Source organism: Antechinus flavipes, chromosome 4, assembly GCF_016432865.1.
Source record: "Antechinus flavipes isolate AdamAnt ecotype Samford, QLD, Australia chromosome 4, AdamAnt_v2, whole genome shotgun sequence".
In the NCBI taxonomy this organism is placed as follows: Eukaryota; Metazoa; Chordata; class Mammalia; order Dasyuromorphia; family Dasyuridae; genus Antechinus; species Antechinus flavipes.
The window spans coordinates 32345204-32352629 of record NC_067401.1 but is presented as its reverse complement, the minus strand read 5'-3'; the positions used below and the strand labels follow the sequence as shown (position 1 = coordinate 32352629).

General features: G+C 45.6%; 1 non-coding gene across 1 annotated transcript; it reads right to left on the bottom strand.

Moving 5' to 3' along the window:
* Positions 1-681: 681 nt before the first annotated feature.
* TRNAT-CGU (transfer RNA threonine (anticodon CGU)) lies at positions 682-753 on the bottom strand. Its single transcript has one exon. It is a non-coding gene; the product is annotated as a tRNA-Thr (tRNA).
* Positions 754-7426: the final 6673 nt, after the last annotated feature.

Here is a 7426-nt window from a genome sequence, read left to right as displayed (position 1 = left end):
ATAGACTGAGACCTATAAGCAACGTATAAACAAAAAGTAATTAGTTAAAAAAAAAAAAACAACTAAGAGAAGTAGAAGAGGAAAAAATAAAAAGAAACGGAACGCCCCAGGGAAATCGCAGCCGCGCGCCCCGAAGCAGAATCTCACCTGAAGGAGGGGAGTTCGTTCCCTAGCCCCGAATGCCCGCGCCCTCTCGTGGGGGCTCTCACCGGGTTCTGGGGGCCGCACCGCAGCTGGGCACAGCTGGACAGCTGCTAGAGGCGCCCCAAGGGAGGAGGGATCCCTTGAAGCTCCGCTGGGACCTCGCGGGAGCTGGTCCCTGAGCTATCTCCGTGGGATTCTGTCCCGGCAGGGTCAGGTGCAGATGCTCATTGCCTAGAGCAGGGAAGGGAGGACACTATCCATGTCCCCCGCTCCCAGCTTTTAGCCTAGCTAAAGGGTGCGTCCCTCCTAAAATCTGCCTGAGATTCAACCCTTCTAAACTGCTCCTCGCACCGCAGGCCCGGCCCGATCAGGCCTTGGCTTGGATCGCTGCAAGATCTGCCTGCGATGCGAGCCTACCGGACATTGGGGAGGGGGGTGGGGAACCCCCGAAGAACAAATGTCTAAAATAACCAAAAATGCGCCCTGGCTAGGAGGGCCGGGAGCCGGAGAGGGCCGGGCCACGGCCCCCCACGCCGCAGGCACGGACGGGGTTCGAACCCGCGATCTTCGGTTTACGAGACCGACGCCTTACCACTTGGCCACCGCGCCTGACAGGCTTGCAGCAGGGGAAAGCAGTCAGTGGAAGGCAGGCAGGGCAGCCGCGGCTGGCCCGGGCCTCTCGGGCTGCTGGCCCAGCTTCTGCCCCGGCCCCGTGCCCAGTCCGAGCTCCCCCTGGGCTCACGCTCGGCAGCAGCCCCCGAAGCTTGGCCAAAGCCCGGCCGCGCGCCGAGGCTGCCCGCCATGACCTCCGGGAGCGCTGTCCCGGAGTTCCGGAGGGGCCACGGGCCCACTCCGGCTCTGAGAAGAAGTCCCCGAGTGCGCTCCCCCCAGCCCGATCCCTGGGATGCCTCCCTCCTCCTCCCCCACGCAGGAGCCTCAGCTCCCCCACATCCCCCTCAATATCCCGGGGCCATCAGCCATTCCATTCTTTCCCCCGACAACCCCCGCAATTTCAAAACAAGGACGCCCACCTCCATCTCGGGTGGGCTTGTGAGGGTGCCCTTCTCCCCACGAGCGAGAAGAGCCACCAGGAGGCAGTAGATGCATGCGTGCATGCATGGGTGCATACGTGCATATGTACATATGTGTAGGTGTTCACGCGTGCACAGTGTCAGCCCCCCTCGGTCCCGGTCCCGGCCCCTCACAGCAGAGCAGCACGCGGGGCTTCTCAGTGTCCCAGGACACAGCCGGGACAAAGGCCAGGAGCGAGCTCGAGGCCGAGGGTCTCCGCTGCTCTCCTCCAGATGGGGCAGTCCAAATAGGAGAGGACGGTAGAGACGCGTGGGTGAGAGAAGCAAGTAGGAACCCCCCGAAATCCAAGTGCAGCTTAGAACCCGGGGCCCTTGTGTCGCGCCCGCCCCAGCCCCTCCGAGACCTGAGGTGAGGAAAAGCCGCGGCTCGGAAAGTGCAGAACGCGACGTCCAAGTTCAAGGGCCTGTCCTGCTGGCCACGCGCCCCGGGCGTCTGAATAAAGTTCTAGGTGCACTTGCGATTCCGCTTCCTTCTCTGGAAAGGGAGGGTTTCGCCTGCAAGCGAGCCCGGATGTATTGCAGAGCGTAACAAGCGAGTTCTCGTCGGTAGGTACAGCAATTCGAAGACGCGGCCATTTCACAATTCATGCGAATGAGTTACAAACGCATGGGTAAGCCTGTCGTTCTGACCCCATTTGGGCTTTTTGGGGGGCAAAAGAAACAGACGTGGAAACCACATTTCCTCCTCCAGCTCATTTTACTGAGGCATGATTTGCTCACATAAGTGTCTAAGGCTGGATTTGAACTCAGATCAATCTTGCCGATAGCGCTTTGTATCCACGGCACCATTCAGCTACGGGCTTATGGTCCGCCTACCCCAAATCAAGTCCAGATCTATATTAGAGCCAGGAAGATGAAGCCCAGAATCGAACATCCAGGTAATGTAGTGGTTAAAGCACCAGATCGGTTTTCTTTAAGATCAGAGCTATTTGCCTCCAAACAATAGTTTCATAACCTTAAGCAATCCATTTCATTTCTCTGGGTCTCAGTTTCTGCCTCTGTAAAATAGGGATAATAATAATAGTTGTACCTCCCAGGGATCTTGTGAAGAGCAAAAGAATTAACATTTGTTTCCCAGCAGGAACTGTATAAATGCTAGCTATTATTATTAGGTGGTTCGAATCTCAGCTCAGATATTGACTTGCTGTGTGACTCTGGACAAGTTAATTAAAATCTGCCTCAATTTTCTCGTTTATGAAATAAGGGAAGAGACTAAAAAGCTCTTTTATTAGATTTGGAAGAGAGTTTATCCACATCCTTCCTCTTCCTCCCTATTTTACAGATTAGGAAAATATGATCTAGAAAAATTAAATGATTTGCCTAAGAGGGTTACACGGGCTTCTTGGAGAGCTTCTAGTTGGGTATTGAAGAATACAACAGGATCTCCGAAGTGATCTCATCCAAGAAAGGATTTTTCTTAACTGTCCAACGAAATATTTGGGTGGAGGAGAAGGGGTCTGCAGGAAAATTGGAATCTGAAGCGCATTTCCATTGTATCCATTTCCCCATCCCCACACCAGGATCATTAAAGGAACCTGGGGATACACTCAAACCTTTTTAATAGAAGAGAAAATAGAGGCTGAGGGACAGAAAATGGCTGAATGGACCTCCTGGCTACACAAATCAGACCTCCACCTTTTTTGCCCTACAACCCATTAGTGTCAACAGTGAGAGTGATTCAGAGGAGAGCAAACAAACAGCAATGATCTTCAAACCTTGCATTTTGTAAAATTCCCTCCTGGTTGCAAAAGGGCTCAAACCCATACCCTACTGAGGAGATTTCCCAGAGGGCAAAAGGACATTTGGAAAGCAAACAGAACTATCTGCACTTTTCAAAAACAGGGGCCTGTTCTTAACCTGGGATCCTATGAATTAGGGCTGACAGGGAATCCACAATTCATCTCCATCATGGGCCCTTAACCTGAGGTCTGCAAATGTGTATTTGTAATATTTTGTTTTGAACACATTCATTTTAAGATTTTTTATTTTTAATATTTTATTGCCTGTATTTCAGTATAACTGGTGAGTTTGATTTTGTGCATTTAAAATCATGATTCTGAAAAAGAGCTTCGCCAGCCTGCTGCCAGCACACAAAAAGGGTTAAGATCCCTAAGCTAGTGCAATCCTTTTGGGGGTGGAGTTATTGATTGGGGGGGGGGGGATGGTAAAATGCAGAGCTAGATGACTTACTCAGGGTCACATAGCTAGTATCTGAAGTCAAATTCTAAGTCAGCTCCAGGGATAGTGCTCTATCTACTCCACTATTTAGCCAATTTTTTTTTTTTTTTTGCATTTGTTGTTTTGCCATCCCTTTTTCCTTTTCTAAAAATACTTTTTTTTTTTCCCATTATGAACCTGACAATTGTCAACAAGCAAACACCCTGGTAAAATTTTAACAATAACAACCAGCTCTCTCCAGGACACACTTTTAAGCTTATTGTACGTATTCACATTTTCTCCATCTCTTTCTTAAGTCTAGCTAACCACCAAAAAACAAAACAAAACAAAACAAAAACCTATTATCCTACTGTCAAATCTTGTCATTTCTACTTTACAATATTTCCCCCCAAAGTCTCCTCTTTTCTAATCATGAAGCCATAATCTAGTTCAAGCCTTCACCTCCTCTATCTGTAGTCACTACAACTTTCTAATTGGTTCTCTCTTCTCCATCACCTTCAGGTTCTCTCTTCTCCATCTCTATTCAGCCACCAGTGTAACTTTTCTAAAGTATTGCTCTTACCATGTCACCTCATTTTGTTGTTGTTCAGTTGTTTTCTGGTCACATCTCCATTTCCCCATTTGAGGTTTTCTTGGCAAAGATAGTGGAGTGGTTTCCTTTTCCTTCTCCAGCTCATTTTACAGATGAGGAAACTGAGGGTGAAGTGACATGGAGTTGTAGCCGAGGTCAGATTTGAACTCAAGAAAACTCCAGGCTTCTACTGCATCATCTAGCTAGCTGCCCAAGTGTTTATTGAACACCTATTATGGGCCAGGTACTGTGGCAAGTAAGGCAATTTTTAAAAAATGTATTAAATTCAAATCAACGCACATTTGTTAAGGGTCTACAATGGGTCAGACCCCTTGTGCCTATCATTCTGCCACCTTCTCATCTCCCTTCCATGTACATTGGAAAGAGGTACATTTAGACCCTCAGAAATTTTGCCACTTGCTCTTTGGAAATGGGAAAATGTCATTGCCCTTCGTAAACAGTGTTACTTTGGCAACAACTTTGGAGGTTGCAGGACCTGGCAGCCTGAGTAGAGCTGAAATAGGTCACAAAAGCGGCTCTTTTTTAAAGTGCTGCAAATTTAACTTGAAGGTATAGACAGCTAAATGAAACTTTTGAACAGATCTCAAAAGCAGCAGTTACCTGCCAATGGTGCTACTTGTTGAGAATTTATAAAGCTTCAAAATAGACTCTCCCTCACACTTAGGGTGAATTTTATTTAGTTATTTATTTTTACTTTTTTTTTTTAATCATCATCATGGACATTTTAAACAGAGGAGATGTTTCCTTTACATTTACTTTTCATGTTGCTCCCGTAGGCAAGGCATTGAAAAGATGTGACATGGTTTTACTTTTAAATGGGGATATAGATTCTGAAGTGCATCCTGGGAAAATGAATGAAAGCCCCGCCCCTGATTTAGTCAGCAGCATCTGAGTCTGATTTCTCGCTCTGCCTTTTATTGTGTGGCTGTGGGATTTTTTGGTAATTCACTTTCTCTCTCTGTCTTTGTCTCCAATGTCTAAAATTGTTTTGTCTCTCTTATCTGTCTCCTGTCTCTTTCCACCTCCTTGTGTCTCTTTGACTCTCTCTAACTTGTCTCTGTCTCTTCTTTCTCTGTTTTTCTCTGCCTCTCTGTGTCTCTTTGGCTCTCTCTAACTTCTCTCTGTCTCTTCTTTCTCTGTTTTTCTCTGCCTCTCTGTGTCTCTTTGACTCTCTCTAACTTGTCTCTGTCTCTTCTTTCTCTGTTTTTCTCTGCCTCTCTGTATCTCTTTGGCTCTCTCTAACTGTCTCTCTGTAGTAACTCTGTCTCTGTCTCTTGTCTTTCTTTCTCTACCTCTCTGTCTCTTTGACTCTCTGTAACTCTGTCTCTATCCATCTCTCTGTGTCTCTGAGTGTCTGTTTCTTTGCTCTCTCTCTCTCTTTCTCCCTCTCTTCTCTCCCCCAACAATCCCTCTCAGCTGTAGAGATATGATCCTATGTCTAAAAGTCCTTTACCTTCAGTACAAATGGGTTGTCAGCTGGTTAGAGCACCGAGACTAGACTCAGGAGACACCTAGCTTGAAATTCAGTCTTAGATACTACCTGGCTTTGTGTGACCCTTGGGCAAGTCACTTAGCCCCTCTCTGAATCAGTTTCCCCATCTGTAGAATGGGACCAATAATAGCATCCATCTCCCAGGATTGTTGTAAAGATCAATGAGATAATATTTGCAAAATTACTTTGTAAACCTTAAAGTCTTCTACACACGCTGTTATCATTATCGTGTTCTCCAGATTTTCAACCTTCAAAAAGTTTATGAATCTATAGCTCTAAATCTCCCCAGTCCAGGGACTGACTGTTTTACCAGGCTGGAGAATTTGACAGAGTTCATCTGGGATTTTCAGTGAATTGGGAAGTCTCCAAAACGACACAAGAGGAGGCTAACAGACCTTCTTGGCTTCTTTCTCCCTCTTCCCCATTCTCCTTTTCCCTGTTCAAAAGACAGACAAGTCCACAGCAGATCAAATCTGACTCCAGGGTCAGGGGTAATGGTATGACTTCCCTGGGCAGGAATACATGGCTGCTGCATGTGTTTTTCCACACGGGTCAGCGGCTAGAGTTTCTGAAAGTAAACCCATCCAGTCTGAGAAACAGCAGCAATTAGGGCTGCCAGTGATGGAATTACTGCCGAAGAATATGGCAGGAGCAGCCAAGTGCTTGTCCAAGTGACCCAAGAGGATAGCTCATAGTGTTCATGAACCCCAACATCCTATGTATAAGGTGAGGAGGAGGACATGCATATATTGACATGATCCCTCAATCTCATCTTCTAGCAAGAGAAAGAGAATTTCCTGGGTAATATGATCTTTGAGAGATGCCTTATGGGAAACTATAAGTTAAAGTCAAAAATTTGGGTACTAGTCCTCTACGGAAAGAAGAATATTGTCCACCTAGTGCAAAAGTGGGTAACAAGAGACCTGGACTTTGATACCCCTCAAGATTATAGTGATTATTATTACTTTTGATGAGACAATCTGGGTTAAGTAACTTGCCTGAATCACAGTAAGTGTCAAGTGTCTGAGACTGGATTTGAATTCAGATCCACCTGAGTCAAAGGCTGGTATTCTAGCCATTGCACCACCTAACTGCCTCTAAAGCCAATTATTTTGACAGTGTAGGCCCTAGGAAGGGGATAATTTTCTCAGAAGCTTCTAAGATATCTAAATTACAGATGATACTATAAGTCTGAGGGTTGTGCTTTGGGCAGAGAAAGAAGGACTCACAGAAATGATAAAGGCATACCTTTCTGAGAAGATCTTATTGGATTTTGTGTTTCTATCTTGAGTTTTGTCTGCATTTGGGGACGGGAGGTGGGGGTGTATAACCATGCTATTATTACTTGAGTGATTATATGAGAGATGGAGTCTATTACTTTCATTTGAGGAAATATAAGACATTTTCAATATTGAAGTTTTATTTTGAAGATTTCTCCAGATGAAATTTCATGCTCAGAGTAAAATGGGCCAAAAAATAATATTTTGATGCAGGATTAGATTTCAAATAGCAGTTTTCAAACTTTTAATTCTCAGGATCCCTTTATAATATTAAAAATTATCTAGGATCCTTATAAGTTTTATGTATGTGGATTATAAATTTTGAAATTTACCTTATTAGAAATCAGGATACTGTAGCATTACTATAAAGAGTTTTAAACTCATTGACCACCCCCACCCGTCAAAGGAAATTAGGTTGGTGGAAGGATTAGCCTAGGTTTGAGGGGTTCTGGGAGAGCATCTCAGTTGCAGCCCAGAAGATGGCAGGAGAGAGTGAAGGAAAGAGAACAGGGACAGAAACAGGGAGGGAGGGAAGAAAGGAAGAGAGGAAGCATCATTGACATTAAGCTTGAACTAGGATCCTACCCTTAACAAGTTCTGGGAATGGAATCATTAAGACCTTAGTTTAAATTGTGCTTCATACATTTGC